We start from the raw sequence: 21098 nt of genomic DNA on the forward strand, positions 1-21098 counted from the left end.
CCTTTAGTTCGGAATCTTCACTCTCTTCTATACCTGTTGTCCTTAAGTTTGGTCTTCTCATTGTGTCCTGGATTTCCTGGATGTTATCTTCTGCCCCTGAGATTCTCTCTTCTATTTCTTGTATTCTGTTGGTGATGCTTGCATCTATGACTCCTGATCTCTTTTCTAGGTTTTCTATCACCTTGCTTGTCTCCCTTTGTGATTTCTTAATTGTTTCTATTTTCATTTTTAGTAGTTTTGTTCAATTCCTTCACCTGTATTGTTGTGCTTTTCTATTATTCTTTAAGGGATTTGTGTGTGTGTGTGAGTGTGTGTTTGTGTGTGTGTGTGTGAGTGTGTGTTTGTGTGTGTGTGTGTGTGTGTGTTTCCTTTTTAAAGGCTTCTATCTATTTACCTGAGTTCTCCTGTATTTCTTTAAGGGGGTTATTTATATCCTTCTTAAAGTCCTCTGTCATCATCATGAGATGTGATTTATAAATCAGAGTCTTTCTCTTCTGGTGTCTTAGGTTATCCAGGGCTCCCTGTGGTGTGAGATTGGCTTCTGTTGCTTTTGTTCTTGTACTTGCCTCTGGACATCTGGCTATCTCTGGTGTTAGCTGGTCTTGCTGTCTCTGTTGTAGCTTGTCTCTCCTGCAAGCCTGTGTGTCAGTACTCTGGGCAACTAGTTCTATCCAGGAGAAATTTGAATATGGAGAGCTGTGACTCAGGGTCAGTTTCCAGATACCGAAGGAAACCAGAAGGATCCTGTCCCTGGCAGTTCCTTTGCTTCCTTGTCCTGAGGGTTCTGGGTTTCCCACTAATCCTGAAGCTTATTGTCTGACTACATAGGTTGGCCAGGATTCCTCCCATATGCTGTGCATATGTGCATGTGCTGGGATGTCAAGCATGCATTTCTGTGCATGACTATGTGGGTGCTGGGAAGCTGTGACATGACCTGCTGTTGTGAAGTATTTCACTTTCTGAGCCATCTTTCCAGTACTTCCTCTTTCTCTTTTGCTTACTTTGCCCTCAAATCTTCTCTTATCTTTAGCATTAACAAAATTTAAAGCCCTCAGATAAAAGTAACTTAGAAAATTGCATGTAGACAAATGCACCTTCATTGAACCACACACAATTTAACATTTTGTTAATTATGTTAAAGATCTTATGGTCTTTCACAATGGCTATATAAGTATCAGAGAGGGTAGAAATGATGTGAACTATTAAGAAGAGCAAAATACATAATTTATCTGAATAATGTTTATATACAAATAAAGTTATAAATAAAATAGTGTAAATTAGAAGTAAGTTAGAAAGATACAACATGCAGATGTGTTTGGAAAGTAGTAAGATGGAAAACTAGGGGCAGAAAGCCTTAAGCAGAGTGGGGTGAGGAGTATGGGTAAATCATATGGCTTAACCCAAGGTAAGGCGTATGTAATGATACACATATGAAAGAAAGAAGATGATGGGATATGGAGGATTAAGCATTAAGGAGAGAGGGATAAGGTGATGGGGAATGGAGGGCTAGTGGGAGGGTTAACGAAAACTTAAGGTGAGAAAGACTTATGCAAAGTCAACAGTTGGCAACTACATTTCAAATTAAAACAGTACAAGTATAATTACCTAGTGTGGGTAGACAATATAACTCCTATAAAGCATTTTTTTTTAATTAAAATCAAAGTACAAGATAGGGGACACATGTGATTATTAGTCCAGAGAAGACCATGAAGTCACTAAATTAATACCACCACTTCAACTGCCTTTGTTTATCCAATTTTTGGCAAGTTTCTAACAGTGAAGACAGAAGACACTTTAACTGTGAGGAATGATAACTCAATCTCAAGTCAACTGAGGAATGGACTTTCTGTTGGCTTCCTTTTACCACAGTGCTTAAAGATGCTGTGCAGGCTGCTGGGGGAGAGTAGACATCAGTAGCCTTACCCAACATTGGGCCCTGCGTACCAGAGAATCAACCTGCCAGGCAGATTAGCATATTGGTGCAATGGTGGCACAATTGTTATTAGAGGACAAAACACGTTCAGGCTGAATTTCAGAATGTTCCACAAGAGTGTTTGGTATGTAACACCATGACATTAGAGGTATTTTCAAAGTTGCTTGTAGTGTCTGAACCCCATAGCCAGAGCCCCCGTTAAAATCCTCAGCTTCATGCTATTACTCATGTTAATGAATGGTCACAAAGAGGTGAAAGAATTCTATATTTGGTGTCGTAATTCTGGTTTACTCATTCTTTCGAGTTGCCTTCAAAATGTTTCTAGTGGTTGTTCTTGGGAAGTTATACTATAGTGTATTTATGCTTTTTTTTTTTATTCCAAAAACAAGTATGAAGTAATTACAGAGGAGAAAACATAACCGTTCACAAGGAATGAGATAAGTTCTGGTTCTTCATTGGTACTGACCTGGCCCCAAACAACCAGTCCTTCAGTGGCACACCCAGTAGTCCCTTAGCTGGGGCCACATGGAAAGTCTAAAGGCAGAAAGGTGGGAATGGAGCCTACAAGACTATAATAAGGGTGTCCAGACTGGAAATGCACACTTGTATGCTACTTGTAGCCACAGCCCTTCTCCTCCAGGCTTCTATTACATTTACAAATACATACATAAATACATTACATACAATAATGGGTCTGTCTGGGAGGCAGGCTTCCCACAGAGGCTCAGCTGACAGTTAATGTCTCAGAATTCCAGGAAGGACACAGGGCTCCCAGAGATGTGTTCCTTGTGTTCTCTCCTGCCCAGAGTAGAACCTGCCTAAGAGCCCACCCTCTCCTTCTCAGGGTCTAGTTTGTCCCGTACAGAGGAATGTCTTGTAGGTGGGTTTGGAGGCTTAAGACTTGGGCTACCGGAAGCTGAGCTGGCTATGCTGACCAGAGCCACTCGGGGCATCCTTAGGTGGGTGGTGGTACAGTAGCTTGGAGCGGGACTCCTGGTGGGCTGACATGATGTGCAGAAACTGGGCAGGTGAGTAGCCAGAGGCTGCTCCAGCGGCCAGGGGCCCAGTGGAGCCCAAGGCAGAAGGCAGGTTGAAAGGTGGCAGAGTACCTGCATGTAATCCCTGCTTGTCAAAAGTCTGTCTTGTTGTAGTCATATCAGGTAAGCCAGTGCCTGAAGATACTGACACTCCCTTGCCAGGCCCAGAACCAGTCGACTTGTTTGGTGCCTGAGATGATCCACCATAGCCATCCTTGGTGTAGCCTCCTGCCGCTGTCCCCTGGGTCAAGTCATCATAACCTGTGCTGTGAGCATGCTTCCCATAGCCACTGGCCTGCTGAAAAGGGATCGGGAGAGTGCTGGGAATCACACCACCGTGCTGCATCGTTGAGGTTGGAGGGACAAACATAGTGGGCCCATACTGGAAGACACTGGGCATGCCTGTGTATAGCTGTAGCCAGGTGTCAGAGCAGGATTCCAAAAGGGCTACTGGGTCTTGTGGTAGGTCTGGGATGGGCTCTGCTACGCCCGAGCTAGTGTCATTGGAGGTGCAGGGGATGCAGTTTCCTAGGCCAAACTTTGTGATGTTACCTGAATATGGATTCTTTTCTAGATTCCCATCTCTGCTGTCAAGGGCTGTGGGTGCTGCAAAGGGAATTCTATATTAATCTATAGAATAATCCTATATTATTCTATAATAATCCGTTGGCAGCCATGGCTGCAGCATCTGGAGCTCATCATAACAGTAGATTGGGTAAGCAGGAAGCAACCCTCCAGGACCCACGAGGTACTGATTGTGTAGCGGAGGTAGGTTTGGGCGTAGCTTCGCCTGAGATCACCAAGGCTGTAGCCCTGGTGCTGCTGCTAGGTACCATCACAGTGGTCGCACCCAGGCATAGGCTGCTCACAGCGCTCATGTTCCCAGGTAGGACAACCCCTAAGGATGGGGCACTCAGAGCAGAGGTTGCTGCTGTTGAAAAGGCAGCTGAGGACACACCGGCATGTGTGTGGGGAGTCCTTGTGGAATGCGTTGCCTGTGCAGATTCCAAGCTGTTCTGGAGGCCAGAGAGGGAGCTGCTAAACCTAGAAAGAGGACACCAGACAGAGTCAAGGATGGATGAAGTGCAGGGCAGGAGGCGAGGCTGGGCAGGGAGCTCAAAGACAGGAGGACAGAAAGGTCTGGCTTCTCTGGAGGGGGAACAGATGAAGTAGTGTCTACTGTGGGATGACTTCAACCACAACCATGTCCGTTAGCAACAGCGCCCGGAGTTGAGTCTGGTGGGCTTGCAGAGCTTTGGTATGCAATCCTGGTATGCACAGAAGTCTAGTCATAAGAGGAAGAAGTTGTTACTGAGCTAGTGGAGCCCAATGACAAGCTGTGGGGGAGGTAATGACTGAAGTTGTGTAGGTGGAGCTCTGTACAGCACTGGTCATTGGGAAGGACGCATTCAGGAGATCACTTTGAGACTTTGGGTGCAAGCTGATAGGAATATGATTACTATTTTCACAGGCTGAAGCTGTACATCCGAACTCCAGGGTCCCAAACTGAACATTCAGCTGTGTGACATTTGCAGATCCTGTCATTCCACTGAGGACACAGAAACCTTAGAAGCTGGAGTTATCCAGCTCTTAGGAAGTTTAATGAGTTTGGGCTGTGGTTGGTGAGCAGATACAATATTTTCAACAGCCATGTCAGGAAGCTGTGAAAGTCTGTTGGCAGTAGGACCATCTCCAGGTGTTGATTCTCGACGTTTTACCCGGGAAGGAAAGAGCTCCAAACAAGGAGAAGGAACACTGACTAATTGGGTCTGGTGTTGCTGTCTATGGCTCAACTGTGTGAGAACTGGCTCAAGTTGAGATCTGAGGACTGAAGTCTGGGGCGCTGAGGACTTGAGGTCTGAAGTAGCAGTGGTGGCCAGGGGGGCTCGCACTGTTGTTCTGCTGGGCACTTTAAGTGGGAGGAAACAGGTTCAAACCTGATGGTTTCAACTTGTCCAAAATCTGGGAGTTGGAGATGTTCACCACTTTTGATTGAGGTCACTCTCCAAATCCTGGGCCAAGGATGGATGACAAACTCAGAGGAGAATATGAGCTGGCAGGAATGGAGTTTGCAGTCCCTGGTGCCATCTGAGTGTTGTGCTGAGAATTTGTGAAGACAAGGGTTTAGCCGAAGCCCAGCTGCTGGAACGTTTCAAAGGAGTTGAATTCTGCGGCTTGGGTGTTAGGAGCAGGTTTATGGAGCAAGGCCACCAGATCAGTGCTCTGCCCAGGTGTGATCTGATTCTCTGCTGGAACAGATGAAACAGTGAATACTTTTGTTTCAGAAAGATCTTCAGTCCAGTCTTCTGCTGTCCACTCTTCCACAGAATTCTTCGAGGCACCTTTAAGTCCGTAAGAACTTTTGCTCCGCAGCTCCTGAGACACACTGTGAGGCTCTGCGAATCCTGATTCAGGTCCCCCCTTCATTTGTACCGTTCTGAGCAGTTTTCCAAACTACCAACTTGGTTCCACAGCCATCTATAGACATGGACTCTGAGTAGTCTGCAGGATTGAATATCCCCATGCTTTGAGCAGAGAACTTTCCTGTCCCTCTGCCCCCGCCACGTCCACATCCTCTGCCTCAGGCCCGCTTGCCTCTTTCTGAAGGCTTGTCTGCTTGGCTGCAATCAACTCCATTCTCTTCACCTTTAACTCTCCGTCTCTGTTGCCATCTCTTCCTTGAAGTTGTTGTTTTCCTGTCCACGGCTTGCTTCTCTCTCCATCCTCTTCTCTCTGTTTTCTTTGTTTTCTGAGCTTCCTCTCCCAAAATTATTTTTCTTCCCTCCTACAGTCTCCCATGAAGTGGTGTCAGAATTCGCTTCCAGCAGTATATTGATAGCTTTGTTCACATCACTTTCACAGTCATGTAGGGCCACAATGTGTTTTTCCCCCGTCACTCAGTAAGCTGATTAACTTTAGCTTCCAAATCGGAATCATTCTTATTAAAGATCATTTAAGTAAGTCGCATCTGTTCGGCCGTTGCCTGTACCGCTTGCTTCTGTGCCTGTGCTGCATGTATTGTTGGCATCTGTGGGTTTTGCACCTTGGCAATGATCATTGCTCAGAGAAGTCATCATATAGAGAATATACAAAATGTATATACAAAATACGAAATCACTACTGCTTTCGTTGGACTCGGGACCTGCCACCGCCTCTGCTGCTGCCGCCGCTGTTACTAACCAATGTGCCTCTTAAACTATACATGTTAACTGTATGTAATGAAAACATAGAAATACTTAAAATTCAAAAGAAAGCAATAACTGAGGGAGATGTTAATAAAGGAAAACTTACCGAATCTTGAGATGAGCCTAGGTATTAAAATAAGTCAACAAACACTTCAGAATGCATAATTTTCATTTTAATATATTTTAAAATAAACTTAACACAATTTATCTGTACTTAGAAATTATTATAATATTAATAGTAAATCATTATAATACTATGATGGGTCCTATATTCCCTCCCATTGTATTCACTTTATAGACCATAAAGTTAAATTCAAAATAGTGCTCCTCTAGGAAGGTGCTATCGTCAAGTGTTAATGCATAATTTTTGTTTTCCAATCCATTCAATTAAAGCAGTGCGCTACAGATATAATTTGGTATGTAACTCACAATGATGTGAAAAATATTTTCAAAGCTGTTTGTAGTGCCTGCACCGTAGCCTGAGTCCATGTCTGCTGTGAGTCATACCCATTACTCATTCTAATGAATGGTAACACAGAGTCAAGAGAAACTGTGTTTTAACCTTCAACACTAACATTTATTTTCTTCCCATTTGCCCTCAGCCAGTTCATCAATCAAGATAAATTAGTGAAAAATTGACAGTGTTTTGAATCTAGAGTTTATGTATGTATTTGAAAATCACAATTAAGTAAGGCGGGCATCATTTAACATGAGTACCATTATTAGAATGCAAAATTGACTGGCTCACAACTTTACCTTTTATGAAAATAACAATGTTTTTATGATTTAATTAATGTTACATTTAGAAAATATAATATTAGCGTCACAAAATAACAGTAATTGTCATTAAATACTTCAGTTTTCTAAACTGATACCAAATTTTGCCACTAGTAGACAAGTACTCAGCCATTTATGTATGACCCTAGTCTGGCAACACTAACTATTAATTTCTTCAGTAGTTATACAAATAATTAAATAGGTTTTTTGCGCAAATTGTTCATGCAAAATCTTTTATGCCCAAGTTGTAGCTTTTGAAAACTGGACATATTTTCATTTAGCTCATCAAATAGGCACACAGTTACCCGTGATGCTCACTATAGTTCCTGTCATACCTTTTATTTTCTGACATACTGAACTTGCTCATACTTCTGCCTTTATTGTCTAGAAGCATTGATTTTATTCAACCTAAACCAAAAACATTTTGCCGTTTGCAATGGACCTTTTTACAACTAAAAACCAAGTCTTTTCCCCTTATGTTTTTATTACTGTGTTTCTTCTGCTTGCTCGCAGTTCAATTTTCTTTCTATTCAATAGTTTTCTGGTATAGACATTTGGTTTTTCTTTTCTAATATCTACATTCAGTAATACAAAAATTCCCTCTACAATGTATATACTCCCTGGAATGAATTTCTACAGGGTATGCTTTCATTAGTTCAATTTTTGGATATCAATTTTGAGATTTGTCTCATATAGAAATATATTGTTCTCTGTTTGAATCATTGCAAGTGTTATGTTTCTTGTACTGAGGACCAAGAGCTTGTTCTATCTTTTGTTATGGTGTCTCCTTTCTGATTTTATTAATTTTTTCTTAGATTACCTTGAAACTTGCTGATACTATTGATCTTTTCAAATAAATAGTTTGATTATGGTCATATAATCATATGGTCATTTCTCTTTGTTTAATATTTCATTGAGCATTATAATAGTTTGATTTCAGTTTGTAGCTTTCAATTAAATTTATTCCATATTTAAAATTTTATTCGGTTTATGTTTTCAATGTTACATAGTTCAAAATTTTTCTTTAGAAATTTCTCACCACGATTATCTCCATTGTGAATATATGACGTGATCTCTGAGTACACAGGCACTTCAATTTATTTCTACTTTTTTTAAGTGTTCAAGATTTTAATATGTTTACTTCAACAATAGCACATATGCTAAACTCCCATACAGAACAAATTTGTATTCATCAGTGTCACAATATTACCAAAATTTTGCCTTCTCTTTTTTATATACCTGCTTAATCTCTGGTAATATTTATTGCATACATGTTTAACCTTATTTAAAAATCAACCGGGCGGTGGTGGCGCACGCCTTTAATCCCAGCACTTGGGAGGCAGAGGCAGGTGGATTTCTGAGTTCGAGGCCAGCCTGGTCTACAGAGTGAGTTCCAGGACAGCCAGGGCTATACAGAGAAACCCTGTCTCAAAAAACCAAGAAAAAAAAAAATCAACTTTATGGAGCTCATCTTTTTTTAAATCATTTATTTATCTATTTATTTATTTATTACACTCCAGATTTTATGCTCCTCCCTGTCCACCCTCTGACTGTTTCACATCCCATGCCTCCTCCCCACCTCCATGTCTACACGTGGATGTCCACCACCCACCCCACCAGACATCTAAACTCCCTGGGGCATTCAGTCTCTTGAGGGTAAGTGAATCTTCTCTAACTGAACCCAGACCTGGCAGTCCTCTGCTGAATATGTGTTGGGGTCCTCATATCAGATGGTCTGTGCTGTCTGTTTGGTGGTCCAGTGTTTGAGAGATCTCAGGAGTTCAGGTTAATTGAGACTGCTGGTCCTCCTACAGGGTCGCTCTCCTCCTCAGCCTTTTCCAGTTTTTCCCTATTTCAACCACAGGGGTCAGCAGCTTCTGTCCATTGATTGGGTGTAAATATCGGCATCTGACTCTTTCAGCAGCTTGTTGGGTCTTTTGGAGGGCAGTGATGATAGGTCCCTTTCTGTGAGCGCTCCATAGCCTCAGTAATAGTGTCTGGCCTCGGTGCCTCCCCTTGAGCTGGACTCCACTTTGGGCCTGTCACTGGACCTTCTTTTCCTCAGGCTCCTTTCTTTTCCTTTTCATCCCTGCAGTTTTTTCAGACTGGAACAATTATGGGTCCGTGTTCTGACTGTGGGATGGCAACACCCTCTCTCACTAGATGCCCTGTATTTCTGTTGGAGGTGGGTTCTGCAGGTTCCCTCTATAAAGGTTATATTAACCCTTTAACATTATAATATAATTCTCTTCCTTTCTTTTAACTTCCCTCATTTAATCTGTACTGTCTGAAGTTAATTCTGATACTATTTAGGTATTAACTGAATAGTAATTACTGTAGGCACTGTTCACTTTGTTTAGTCAACACAACAATACCAAAAATGGTCACTCAGAGGTGGACTATGTGTAATGATCTCCATGAATCAGTATTTTAGCTTTGTAAACAGTGGTGTCATTTACAATATTGTAGTTCCTCAGAAATCCTGCAGTCCTGATGTTGTCAGTTCACCTAATGAGAAAAAAAGGGGATAAGAATGAAGTGTGAGGTGATGCAGAATGTTCTGGGTTTGAACTGTACGGGCTTTGCTTAAATTAGACCACAGTGTTTGCTTTTCTTTATGTAATATTGACTTAGAAATAAATCCCAAACTTAAAAACATCAAAAGTATAAAGAAGCTGAAAGAGATTAAGCTAGGGACATCTGAGGCATTCTCCCTGTACTACTCCAGATGAATACTAGTTCCAAGAGAGAGCTCTGTTGGAGAAATCACAGAATGCTTGCAAACTTAATCTTATTGGAGCCCTTGATCACAGGAAAATAGCAGTTTTAGCAAACATTTTAGAAAATACCAGATCATAGCAAACATTCTGATTTTCTATATGGTTACTGAATAAAAATGAGCCAGTTCAAGTAATCACAAATCACTTATTGCAAAAAAAAATATTCTGGTACATCAATCTTAGAAGATCTACATTGTGTAATTAAGGCAAACAGCATTTTGCCTTAATTTCATTTGAACACGTGTTAGGATTTGACCAGAGTGAAAGATTTCTTTTTTATTGAGTGTGATTTTATGTCTCCTTATATTGAGACTCTGAATATATTTCCTGAAACCTATGAGGTCCTCTAGAAGCTGAGAAAGACTCAAAATAAAGGATATTTTACTTTTTTTCTAGTTGTAGTTTGGAGTTTCTGAAACTCCATATATTGGTAGGGGACTCTGAATGCTGATCTAATGCTTATGTATTCTATTTTTCAATAGCACTGATACCAACTGGTGGCATTGACTCACATTTATGGTGAACATGTGTCTTCTTAATTCTTTGTGACTTATAGAATTTCATTCTTCTAATTCTTTAAATGAAAATTCATTCACACCCATATTTACCATTTATGTTTACATATAACTTTCCATATAGTATAGTAAAAGTTAAACATTACCTAATGTAAAGTTCTATATAAATATACCATATAGTTTTTCTCTATGAAAAAATAAAACAACAAAACAAAACAACTACTGAGTTTTAGTGCATATATTTTTTAAGCTCCTATTTTACTGTGGCTAGTTTTCTTTCTCTAGCTCCCATTCTTCTAAATGTTCCACATTATCTGATGAAGATTGTGTTATTTTATGTAATTTTATTGAATATATTTGTATTTTTTTCTGCATGCCTGTCTGTGCACATCATGAAGGCCATGAGGGCGCCTGGTCCTATAAATATGGAAATACAGAGGTCATGATCTTCTATGAGTGTGGGGATCAAATCCAAGTCCTCTGGAAAAGCAAACTTGTGCTCATAACTACAGAGAAATATTTGAGTCCCCAAAGATTGTATTCTTGGACAAAGTCAATTCAAGCTGTCCTGAAATATTTTACAGACAGGGAGCCCTTTAGATTTGAAATTCATCTCTGATTTTAGTCGTACTAAGCTAGGACCAACCAGTTAAGGCAAAGTTTAAGAACTTTCAGTATGACAAGCACTATTATAGGTACATTCCAATTAGTTTATAACAAGGCTTAAATAATTTACGATTGTAGTAAACTGAGTCCGGATTCAAACCTCTGTTGCTGATGTCTGCCTCAGAGCTTACCAATACACACCAAGGGCTTGAGTCTTGTCTGCTTCAGTTATGCCAGTCAATGTCTCTTGATGTTTCTGTCCTGTTATCTGACGGACACAGTGAATTATTCAAGCTTAATCATGTGAAGACATAAGCTTTCTAGTGACAATAGAATTATCTCTATGGCATGAGTACACTCAAATATTTATCCTTTTGTTTTGAAGAGAGGATCATATGTAGAAAAGAGAACAAATTGTTTAGATAGGTTAATGCAGAAATAATCCTAGCACAATGCTGTCTTCATTGTTTACACCAAGGCAGGTTGCTAGAGGTCTCATCTCAGTACTGTTCAACTGCATCTTTAGAGGAGAGAACCATGGCTCTGAAACCATTCCATCAAGCCTGGCAAAAGTGGATAGTCTTGTACTACTGTAGAAGATACAATGGAGAACTACTCAGCAGGCTTCTTAGGTGGGAGTTCAAATCAATAGAGTACAGGAATGTAGAAGAAAGTAAATGAAATTTAGAGAAAAGTTAGAAAGCGTGAAGGGTGTGACATGGAAATCAATAAACTATGGTGGCAGGGAAGTATTTTTCAGGAGAGAGAAAGCGTAGGACAGAAAACAGAAAATGAAGGATTGGACTGTGAGGCCCAGTGCAGCCTAAACAGCTTGTAACAAGTAGAATAAAGGGACTGAGTTATGAGAGGGAGAAGTGACAAAAGTTGGCAACTGGATTTAACACATAAAATCCAGGAAATCCTTCTTGTTTCCATTCCTGCAGACCTTTTAAACCTTTCTCTTCGCTAAAATCCGTGGTTGGCTTTGCAAGTGTCTGACTTGTGTGGCCTTTACATCACAGGACTCCTTGTTGTCTCTCATGACTGAATGCTTATTGTGAAGCCTGTGCTCTCTACGTTCTTGCGTGTGGCAGCATCCTTACTAACCAAGAAAATGGCCCATGGTTGTATGGCCAAGAGCAATGCTGACAAACGGCAGAAGTAAAACTCAGCTGGAACATTAGTCTGTTCTCATGAGGCAGGATAGCTTCCCCACACTTGGCAGAGATGGTCAATGGCATAGGACACGGACATGTGTTCGCAACTTGGAGGATCTTTCCTGAAGCAGAAATAAGGAAAATATTAAGAAGTTGGAACTCCATAAAGCCTATTGTTACTTATAAAATTGTTAAACGTGTGACTACATATAAGATGTTCAGTGCCTTTTAGCAACAAAGAGGAGTCTACAGTCCAACAGAGGAGCTATTACCTCACAAAGATTTATCCTTTGATTTTTAAATGCATGTGTTAAAAATCATGTAAGTTCTTTACTTATTAACAACAAACAGGTTAGTCATAGATTTTGCTTTTCTTGTTGAAGCCAGTTTTTAAATACCTTTAAATATACGAATGTGTGCATGATATCAGGGTGATATGCATAGCACAAAGGTAAAGACCAGAAGAAAACTATTATCCGTTCTCTACTTTCAACATTTCCTGGCTTCCAAGAATGAAATTCAGATAGACAGCCTCATAGAGCAAGCACATTTCCTACTAAACCATCTTGCAGACCCTTAAATAGAATCTATAAAGTGATTCATTTTGCATTATTTGGGCAACTATGCATTATACCTGATACTATTAACTATTTCCTCTCCTGCTGTGTATTAGTATTTTAGCAAAGTTGTTTTACATTTGTACTGATTATGTTATATAACATATATACTATATGTGGTGTGTTATGGCATCAATTATATGTTATATATGTTATATAAAATATAACATGTTATATATGTTGTTATCAATTATAAATTATTTTCAATGTAAATAATTTAGTTCTTTCCATAAGTTACAATATTTGGTAAATACTAATCTAAGTATATTGTAAAACTGTATTCTCTTGGTGTGAGTAATACATGGTATTAGCAAAATAGTCTATTTGAAATTTACATAGTTAACTCATCTTTAATCTTCAGTATTGTCCGTCTCAGCCAACTATATTTAGTCAAATATAGTTACTGGCCAAAATACATGTATATGCAAAAATCATCATTCTTTGCCTATTTGTCTTTTTAACTCTTATTAAAATCTCTTAAGCACTTAGCTCTGAGAGCTTGGTATAGATACCTCTCACTATGTTATTAACTGTCCTCTGAATACATGACATATCTCTGTGGTACTTCCATTTTATGGTGAGAAAACTGAATTGTAAAATGGCCTAGAACTTATCCATAATCACAAACCCTTGTAACTGGAGTCCAGAGCCAACCTTGGCAAGCATGGGTCCTTTCCACCCTCTTACCATCATCTCCACAATCGCTGTACATTTAGTATTATTAAGTCAGACTCACCACAGACCCTGTATCAGTCCATTTTCTTGAGTGTCAGTCAATTCGTCAGAATTCTTGTGTAAGCCCTGAAAGACATGGTGCTTTCTATTAAAATGCATGTGTTAATTTTTGAGCGAAAAAAGGCCTTTTTAGTGACTGTGAGAAGCTCTGTTCTTGGGCCATTGTTTTATTTCAGAAAATCTGGGTTGTTTTTCAATTGCATTCAGTCTTAGGAAGAAGTCAAATCAAGTGCCAATGCTGAATGGGTCAAGGCTGTAAACTGACTTTCAACTGTTCTTGCTGGGTTCATAGCACAGGGTTTCTAGCAACTCTTACTAAGTGCATTTCTGAAATGATCCATTTACAGGAAAGCCCATATCCTTGTTCGATTTTTTAGACTTACCCTATCTCCCTAAAAGTGGCTAGCTTTCTGATGAGGGTGAAAGACTAGGTAGGGAACTGGTCGGTGGGGGTCTTTTCTTAGAAGGAGAGGTAGTTGTGATGAGGAAAAATGGGCAGGAAGTTTAAAGGGAGTATTGTTCTTCAAGGAAAGTTTAATAAGGCAGGAAGAGCTGGGCATGAAAATCCTTAAGGTAGGATAGAATGAAGTATTCTTCAGAGGGGGAAAAGAGATAGGGCAGAAGGCAGAAAGAGGGTTGTCCTGGTAACAAGCCTGAATGCAGGCAGGCTGAGAAGGCAGGAGATGAACGTGATTTAGAGGACCCTGGGCAAGAGGATAGGGCTGACAGGAAAAAATGCTAGGAAAATGTCTTCTCATCTTTCCAGATGGCCCTCAAAGATGTTACTCCACCGATATCAGTTATTGTATGAGCTGGTGCTTGACCAGCTCTGGCAATTACCTCTCGGGTCACTTCTCACCTCATCTATGTCTGAATGCCCATTATGAAGCAAACACTCAAGCTGTGCTCTGGCACCTCACTCTTGTCAACCTGCAGGTACCACCAGGATTTAGCTGTCCAAGTCAACATGGAAAAAGGAGACTGAGCAAAACTGAGGGTTTTAAACCTGTGTCTGTGCTTAAGGTAACCTAGGGTTTTCTTTCTATTGGCAAGTCACAGGTACGTTTAAATAATAGACCTGGGACAGGAGTCTTGAAGCAGTAAATACATAGAAGTCAGTTCGTCTTTCACCTATCACTTAGTAAAAAGGAGAATATATGAGAATTGATTTTGTTTTCATTTTAACAAAGGAAAACACATGACTCTAGGAAAGAAACCATCATAGGTAGAGAAATCAATCAAACGATGTTAAATATATACCTGGTTTTATATTACAGTTAATATTCATAGAGGCAACCTATAGTCTGGCTTTTTCTCCCTCTTTGATTAGGTGAAGCTACATTACTGACATACTAGGTAATAATTGATAGAAGATGGATTAGTGTGCAATATATTAATTTCTCTTCTTTATTCCCTCAATCTTGTCCACAATTGCTGTCAAATATACCTTTTCAACCTTGTATGTTTAGCTGAGTATTTTACATAGTCCATGTTTCTCCATTCTTACAAACTACACTTCCTATTTTTAAAGCTTTGTTAGGTTCTCTAGTCAGCTATTACACAAAAAAATAATATAAATTTATTTTCAAATAGCATTATATTACTCCCTGTGCAGTGAGTAACGTTATAGTAGCAATGGCATTTGATCAAATTTTACATAAACTATTCACACATGCTAATTATGCAGAGAAGTGGGTTTCTCTCATATTCTTTAAATTTGACATTTATTTAAAAATCTCCACTTGCCTAAACTCTGTTTTTCTTCCTTCTATTTTTAAGTATTCTTTCCTTCCTGCTTCTTATATCTTTGTAAAAATGTACTACTATTATCTAGGATGAATATATACGTATATGCCAGTATGCTCATTCTTGTATACTTTTCAAATATAAGCGCATGCAAAGCCTTACTTAGAATTCAGTATGTGGTTATTATTTTCATGCAGTTAATTTTTATTAGAACTCTTACTGAAATAATGCACTTCAAATCTTTTTAGTCATTTTCAAATACTTCCAGTGATATAATTATGCTGTTTTAATTTTTTCTTTCTTTCCCTATTTTATTTGTCTGCAGACAAGATTCATTTGTTGGTATCTTTGGTGTTTTGTTTTAAATATGACTATGTGTTTGTCATTTTATTTTATACACTATGTCATTCTAAGTGGTTGAGTATTATGTCTGTGTCTACTAAATATCTTTCTCATTCTTCCCTTAATCTCTATACTGTTTCACTTTAGTTGAAGTGATCTGCCTTATTCTGGATTCTCTCTGTCATTGATCTCTGAAGTTCCAGTTTGATTTGTTTTGTTACAGGTTTTCAACACTTTTTTGTTTCCTATCTGAAATCTTCCTGAAATTCTGGTTGGATGTCTGATGTTAGGATAATCCTGGAGGAAATACCTTCAGACAGAGTGGTGGTCAATGCTTATGGGATGGTCCATGCTCACACCTATTCATGTCATCTCATATGGGCTAAACTTTACCTCTGGTTCATTTTCTGTTTTTCTTTCTCACTCTTTTCTTTGCCTCCTTGCCAGGTTTCCTTTTATTCCTCCTTTTCCTTTGTTTTCCTTTGTTTTCCTCACTTTTCTCTCCTCCTCTCCCCACACCTTCTCCTCTTAGCTTCTCCTCTTTCTTCCTTCCCTTTCTGCTTCACTGCCTTCTTCTTCCCCTCTTTATGTCCTTTTTATCTCTTCTGTTTTTTTCCTTCTCTGTTGCAGGTTTATTTTTTTTCCATGCTTTGTGCTCTAGTTTATAAAGATCTTTACCTGTGATATCAAGAAGAGAGTTGTTGTAACAGGGTATTTATCTTTACTAACACACTCATGGTAGCATGATGTTTTGCAAGAGTATTCTTCTTTTTAGTTGTTTCTTAGTTTCCATGTTTCCATTTCTCTCGGGACTATCCTGCTTTTTTTATTGTCAGTGCTTTTCTTTGAACATCCTAACTTTGAAAGCTATATGTTTTGTTTGTCTGTCTACTTTGGGCATTGTCAAAGTGCTTGTCAGATTTTTCCTACCACGTGTGATTCTGATGCTATTCATCTTAGCTTCTTTTCTTCCTTTAGTACCATGTCTAGCTACTGTTAAAATATGGACATTTCTGTCTGAGGATTGATACTCTGTAAGGAGATGAGTGAAAATGTGTGCTTACTCCAGACAGAGAAATGATGACAGGTTAAAAATATGAACATTGCCCAAATCCTTCTTGCTTAACCTATAAACTTATTGGGGTTACTAAAAAAGAAAAAGTGTGAGTTCACTTACAGGATTAGGAATGATGCAGTTGCATTTCACAGATCTTATGCCAGCAAGGTTTGTGTTCTATCAATCCTGGAACCCAAAATTTCACAGCAAAGCTTGTGGATAGCTCCTCAGGAAAGAGGATTCCGAGCAGATTGACTGGTCTGAGTTCCAGGCAGCCTAGCTGGTCTCTGACCTCTAAGAATCTTGGTTTGTTTCTCCCATTCAGGTAGCTCAGTTGGTGCCTTCATCTTGACAGCTCAGCTGACTGTTCTCCTTCCAGGTAGTCAAGTTGGTTTTTCTCCTCAAAGTAGCTTGGTTCATTTCTCTTGGTTAGGGTGCTAATCCAGTCTCTGTCACTTTACATGGCTTCCACTTCCTCTTATCCTTCAGTTGTTCACATTCCAACTTTTTGAGCTTCTCTTTAGAATTTCCTGAATCTTAATAAGCATTGTTAAAACTTGTGTCTTAAAGGCATTGGACTTCAGAGGAAATTGCCACAATACTGAATAATGTGAATCAGATTATATAGGTCTTCAGTTATGTTTTCTAGAGTATCTATATCGGCATCAAAATCATCTTTTATTCCTATGAAGAAACCTCAGCGTTTTAGTGAGACTCTGTTCTGATAACTTCAGTATGCTTCATATTCCACCCGAAGCTTTAAGTGAGGATGGAACTTGGGCTGGAGTTGGATGTATCTCTTTTATTTGTAGCTTAGACAAGGAGGAATCCATATGTAGCTAGGCTCTGGTAAAAGTATTTCCCTCGTGCTTTGGAATGGACTTTGTTTGTTTAGGTGTTTGTTTGTCTGTTAATCTGTTCTTTGCCTCATCTCTGTGCAAAAGCATGAGTAGATTTCGCTTTTGTCTTCAGAATGAGAGGACCCAGTAGCAATTCTAGAATTGAAATTCATGTTAAGTTTGAGTACCTGTACCATGGCAATGTTCTCCAGGTTCTGAATACTCATGTTTGCCCTGACTGATTTCCAGGAGCTCTCGACTAAGCCACTAGGTTTCCAGGGATGGCTCCAAGCAGGGAAGTTCTACTTCCAGCTTTCTTTTCTACCAAACTGCTTCCCGACTATTTCTGCTATACCAGATGCAGAAGTTTGTACTGTGATCTGTATCCTCTGATGAATTTAACAACTTTTTGGATGTCTTAGCTCTGTGTAGCTTTTTTACTTGTTGCTAACACGTGTTTCTTTTGTCCCTATGTGTCACACCACAAATTACAATTCAAAAATGAAAGTATTGAGATGAAAGAAAAAAACTTCAAATTTTCTCAAGCTGATTCAATATAAATGTCTAGAATACCAAGAATCTACTGATGAGAACTCAACACACGTAAGGAAATGTTTAAAGTGAATGTACTTATAAGTGGGCATGAGATCTAGAATAAAGGATAATCATGCTACAATATACAAACCCATAGAGGCTAAGTAACAAGGAGGAGTCAAGATGGATGTATGGATCTCCCTGGGAAGGAGACATAGAATAGATTTTGTAGGTGGAATGTGGTCAAATAGGAATGGGAGAAGGAGGGATCAGGTGAAGGGGATGGATGGAGAGAATATTGGGGAAGAAGACTAGAATTGGGGGTATTTGGGTGCTAAGGTAAAAACTTAGTGCAAGAGAAACTCTCAGTAAGCCATAATGGTTACCATAGAGAAGACACCTAGTAGTGAGACATATTGAGCCTGATCCAGCCATCTTCTATAAAAGACATGTCTTCCAGTGGAAAGATTGGGACAGCAATCCAGTCACAAAAACTTTGGCCTACTATTTGTTCTGCCTTCAAGATATGCAGGGGTATAGATGGCACAGGAGTGATGGGAGTGGTCAACTAAAACTGGTCCAATTTGGACTTATTTCAGGAGAAGGAATGCATGCCTGACACCATCTAGAGGCTAACACAGAGACCTATGGTAGAACCAAACATGACCAGCAAACAAACAAACCAAATTCTGCTACTTATAAAACCAAGCCTAGCATTATCATCAACAGAGAGGCTTCATCCAGCAACTCATGGGAGCAGATGCAGAGACAATCAGCCAAAGAAAATTCTTCTGAAGAGGCTGGGGATTGTAGAAGTCAGAGGAGTCAAGAGCATCACAATAACAGGCCCCAAAGAATCAACTAACCAAAGTTCATAGTGGCTCGCAGAGACAGACCCAAAAAACACAGATCCTGGATGGGTCTAATCTAGATCATCTGCATATATGTTGTGTAGATTGATGTAGGGTGGACTGTGTTTGTCTTTTTCCCTTGATTTTGAAACCCCTTTCCTCATACTGGTTTATCAAGCCTAGCCTTAATATAAGGGGACTAATCTTATTGTGACCTCATATGCAATGTTTGGCTGATATCCCTGGAAGCCTGCTCTTATCTGAAGGGAAAGGAGAATGAATAGACATGGGGAAGAGTTAAGGGGAGGCAGGGAGATGATGAGAGAGGGAAGCTTCAGTAGGATGTAATTAATATAAAAATGAATAAATAAAAATGGAAAAAGAAAAAAGATTTTGGCATGTCTTCAAAACATTTTAACTAGAGTTTCTAAAAGTCTAAACTCCTTCTCCATTGGGAAGGTGCTACTTGTATTTTTCTTGCTTTTTATAAGGTTGTTTTGTAGTGTTTAGTTGGACTATAGCCAGTTTTGAAAAGAGAGTTGAAGCGAAGTAAAGGGTACAAAGCTTCAAGCAATTCACGTAACTATCTACGTTTACCTGAAAGAGAGACAAAGGCACAGATCTTTATCACTTCCCCCAGCTAATGAGCTCAGTTTATCTGGATGGTTTGGGTATCAGATGGAAAACAGTGGGAAAACTGATGTCATGCTAAGACAGGGAACAGGCTGGAAACAGACAACACAACAAGAGATTGTGCCATGTAAACGTTCACCAGTGATGACATATGGATGGAAAATTTTGATGAATCAGAAAACAAGATAACTTAATCTACGCATATTAATCAGTGTCTTAAATCTTTGATATTCTATGAGAAATATATCTTTATTTGTCCAATGTCTTTTAAGCTTTACTCATCTAGTCATCATGAGTTCTGATTGGGAGAAGAGTCTCATTAGAAACACAATGGTATTAAGTTTGAGAATGTTACCTTGTCTCATCATACCTTTTACGTAATAGGCAAAAAAGATTCAACAGATGGGCCAGAGTAAGGATGCCTATCAAAATGAAAATGAATTGCTTTAATCTAAATTTCTAGTGTTACCCAGAGATGAGCCCCTTTATGGATTGTCCAATACAGAGTGGTTAGCTTTAGAACAATATACATACAAACAGTAGAAATATATGTATTTGTATGTACATTGTGTGTTCACTGTCAACTTAAGGATAGGAGGCATGGGAGGGGTTTGAATAAGAGCAGCTGGGAATAAAAAAAAATGGAGGAAACCAGACGGAAATTATAGAATTCTATTTCAATTAAAAACATTAAAATGTAAAGCTATGGTAATTGGAAAAGAGTTTACATGAAATTCAGGTTTAACTCTGAAGTCTAAGTAGAGGACCTATATCAAATCAAGTCCAGTTTGTGGCCTGTATTCTCTACAGATAAAGGTTTGCTGTACCCCCTGGATAAAGTGAATTATCTGGGCAAAGAAAAAATGGAATGGAATTTAGAAAATCACTTATACATATCAGCTATGAGAGAGAAATTTCTAGAAACTAATGTTATTGTTCATTTTTAATTTTGATTCAGTGGGTATGTATGCTTAATAATTAGTCTTAATTATAATTATTGACATAATTATTACTTTTTCACATTTATTCTTTAAGATAAAGTGTGTTAGTAAAATAATATATGCTTTTTTGTTATTTGTATAAACATTATCAATTGCAAATAAATATTTTCCTTTAGTAACTTAGTATTACTTTTTTAGTGAGGTCCTGTGGTTTTCTGAAAACAGCATCCAAAGTAATCTAAGGAAAATTATTAATTTGACACTGTCTTTATTTTAATATAGGTATAGATAAATAAATAAATGCTCACCCGTACAAGATTGTCAGAAACTAGCCTTCATTTATTGATAGACTACTTTACCCAAAACTAGACACTAATTTTTGATAATTTGCAGAGGGTAAGATGTAACAGAGTTTATTAACGAGCAGTAAAATATATCAGCCAGAAAAGATCCACATGTTACTTTTATACACAACTCTTATCAATGCACACCATCCAATTTTAGTAGATGTTACTATGAATAATTTGCAGATGTAATTACTCTATTAAAAGTAAGTTGTAAATTGATAACAGCAGATGTCATTTCAATTTGGTCTGATGTAATCTGTTAAATGCTTTGAAGGTTATAATATTATTGAGAATTAAGGGTCCTAAACAACAGAGAGAACTTCATCATTTCCCTTTTCTTAGGTCTGTTCTCCATGGCAGTAATGGCTATGAATTCTGGGTTGTTTTAGTTTGCAATCCAACTGTGAAAGTCAGTACACACATTCTCTCTCTCTCTCCCTCCTCTCTCTCTCTCTCTCTCTCTCTC

The 21098-nt window shown here is 38.9% G+C and overlaps 1 long non-coding RNA gene and 1 pseudogene across 1 annotated transcript; one reads left to right on the top strand and one right to left on the bottom strand.

Annotated features, from left to right (window-relative positions):
- Positions 1-2773: 2773 nt before the first annotated feature.
- LOC116094840 lies at positions 2774-6047 on the bottom strand (annotated as a pseudogene).
- Positions 6048-14248: 8201 nt separating this feature from the next.
- Positions 14249-19102, top strand: LOC116094922. Its single transcript, XR_004120358.1, has 3 exons — positions 14249-14365; positions 17835-17929; positions 18460-19102. It is a non-coding gene; the product is annotated as an uncharacterized LOC116094922 (long non-coding RNA).
- Positions 19103-21098: the final 1996 nt, after the last annotated feature.

The sequence above is a fragment of the Mastomys coucha genome, unplaced genomic scaffold (assembly GCF_008632895.1).
Source record: "Mastomys coucha isolate ucsf_1 unplaced genomic scaffold, UCSF_Mcou_1 pScaffold17, whole genome shotgun sequence".
Taxonomy (NCBI): Eukaryota; Metazoa; Chordata; class Mammalia; order Rodentia; family Muridae; genus Mastomys; species Mastomys coucha.